The following is a 3,170-nucleotide window of genomic DNA, read 5'->3' as shown; positions in this document are numbered from 1 at the left end:
AAATTATCTCATGTGGATGATAGAACGAGACTTAAAATCCTGCTCATGTTTAATGCAAACCATAACTCAAATAAGGAAACTATGTCTGTCCAATGCACATTAATGTCCATTTGAAGTTGGAAATCCATCAGTGTGCCTAGTTTTAGTTTAGTTTTTTTAGTTTTACCCCAAATAAGCTGATGATGTAACAGCAAAACAATCTGTTTCCTTCCTGCCATATACAGAGTAATGCTTATCATCATGAGGAGTTGGACTGTTCATGTCAACATGAAAAGGCCTCTTGGAAAAAATGCTCAAAGCAAGGGGCTGTCGCTCTTCTAGCCAGAAGGAGGCAGTGTTCTCATTCAACGCACATTAACATTCTTCACAGCATCCATTTTGCCTCCAATTCTCTGCAGCTCTTAAGCTGCAAAATGATCGCCAGCCACAGAAGCAGAGAGCAGCTAGTTATCTTGTTATTGATGTGGACACTTTGAAGAGAAAAGGACTGCCACGTTCTGGCAGATGAGAGGCCGGAGCACAACAACACAATAAAAGAAAGATCTGAGAAGTCAGAGGAATGTGAAGAATGGGAGAGTAAAAACCTCCTTCAGAGGACAGGACAAAGGCGATGTCACACTTAAAACCTGAAACGTGTTTGGAAACACCATAAAGTTACGTTTATGAGTTTGTTCAGGGCATTGTGACCACACGCAGCGGAGGAATGATTGTACTTGAAGTGTGAGACGCTGGTTACAATTCAGGCTGAAAGTGGTTAAAAATATTTCAACCCCACCTACACTTGGCTTTGAGATCCTATAAAAACAGAGAATGAATAGCTTTTGTGTTGGAATATGGCTTTAAGTCAAACATTTCTTAAAGCACACGCGACACACCAAAGTAGATTTTATACCTTGAATATTTTCATGAAAGCCACATTCCAGTACGCTGCAACATGTGTGCAACGGTGTGGTTATGCTTTACATCTGTCCTGGCATCCTGTCAGAGCATCATCTGGTTACCAATTATGTTTGCTCTGAAACTGAACATGCTTTGTATTTATCCTCCCACACAGAGCCGCAGCAGGGAATTTAGAAAGTTAAAAATCAAGTTTAAGGAATGAAAACTTCTTTTAGCCAGGATCTGGTGACGGTGGAGAATGAGATATGAGACGTGGGTTTGGGACAAAACAGACCACACCATCACACGCTTGGTCTTGGTAAATACTTTATATGCAATTGTTTCTTGATCTTTGCAAACACTGTATAGAAAACACTTAAGGTAACATTTGTCAAACATTTAAAGCGTGTCTGAGCTTTCAGACAGACATGACACAGTAATCTACAGCTTTATAAACATTCTCCCCCTCTGGCCTGTCCATACACACCCCTCACCACACCACCCACCACATACAATCCCCTCCAAACACACACACACACACACACGCACAGCCACTGCTATCAGGCTCTCCACTTATTATTCACAGTAGGCTTTATAACACTGTTTCTGTATCGTATGATGGTTCTCAACATTTTTTTTTATTATTTAAAATAGCTATCAACATTTATGCTGTAATATTTGGAAAGTGATACATTTGTATTTACATAAGCTTATTGAGCAAGATTCAAATACAATGTGTGTGTACATATGTATAATTTTATGTAGGTGTGTATATTTGAGTGTGTGTGTGTGTGTGTGTGTTGACCAGAGCCACCTGATCATTCTGTTTGAGTCACTGACTGAAGACGACTTCCACCGATAGCGTCCAGTCTGTTCAATACAGTCCAGTTAGAAAAGAACAAAGTGGAGTGGAGCTCTGATGAGTTTTTGCCCCACAATGGTGCCTCAGTCGCCCGGGGAGGCGATGCAGGGCAGCAGAGCAGGGTGAAACCGGTCACTGACTGTCCCTTACAGCTGTCCGTGATAGCACGAGGAGATTATGGGAGACTGAAGTGACTGGAGATGGTGTGAGGTGCTCACAGCACGTTGGACTCATCATACATTCAAGCAGAGGCCAGGAGGTGTCAGGCGTTCTCTTGGACGGCTGTGTTTTAGGGTCCTACAACCTCTGTGACTGGCACATTCAGACTCTCATACTTTTCATTTCATACCGGATAAAAGTAGGAAAACGTGGCAAATGGTCACAGTACCATGTCTGGTTTTAAAACGCCTCCTTAAGCATCAAAAATGGATGCTTCCGGGGCGATGAGAGGCCGTCACCTCCAGCTAATCATTCAACATCCCCCCATAATCTTCCTCCTCTTTCGCACACAGAGATGCAAGCACTCACGTGTACATTCATATACACAAAGTACAGAGGTAAGCAATTACACCTACACACACTGAAAAACAAAACAAAAAAAGTTGGCACGCACACACAGCCACGCATACACACTGGGACCTGGGTAAGAGACCAAACTAATGTGAGAGGAAAGTGAGGCACATAATCTGACAGGCAAAATCCAGCCTGAATTTTGGTATACTCAAAACAGAAGTCAGATGTGGATGATTAAGGTGTTGCAGACAGATCCAGGCTTTCAGCCCAGTGAGAACTTCTAAAACGTAACATCTATGTAGCACCTATATTCTCCCAGGCGCCTTAAACATACTCTGAATCTTTAAGTACCTATTCAATGGAGGCAGCGGTAGAACCTCCATCATCCACATGAGTAACAGCCATGCAGACAAATAATTTTGGGGTTGGACTAAGGTACCATAGTGATGATATGAATAGTGCTTAAAGGCTTAGCTTTGCTTTCACATCCTCATTTGCTATTACCAAGGTCAAAGGCATTGTAACAGAGATCCACATAATTAAACATTTAAAGAATTTATGTGCTCCAACAGTCTCATAAACTCTGGGTTGGGGCCTGAAATAGGTCACAGGCCTATTTCTGCAGGGTCCCTACATGGCAAGAGTAGCAATAGGTTGTCATGAGCTGGGGTCTGAAGAACAGGGACTAAAGTTAGTTGTTTCCTGGATGAAAAAGCTTAAGAACCACAAACAGTGTCTCTGCTTGGTACAGGAGTGACAGTGGTTGAAAATGGAAATGGAAATGTCGAGTCAATCTCTTGAGGGCGTTTACAGAGGTGCTTGAAAGGCCCCTGTGTGTCTTTGAGGGCCATTTATTCAAAGTGGCAGCACTTTGCTATCCCTGTATGTAAATGTAGGTCTTTTGTAACTCCTTTTT

Source organism: Enoplosus armatus, chromosome 5 (assembly GCF_043641665.1).
Source record: "Enoplosus armatus isolate fEnoArm2 chromosome 5, fEnoArm2.hap1, whole genome shotgun sequence".
Taxonomy (NCBI): domain Eukaryota; kingdom Metazoa; phylum Chordata; class Actinopteri; order Centrarchiformes; family Enoplosidae; genus Enoplosus; species Enoplosus armatus.
Note: the sequence above shows the minus strand (reverse complement) of the source record.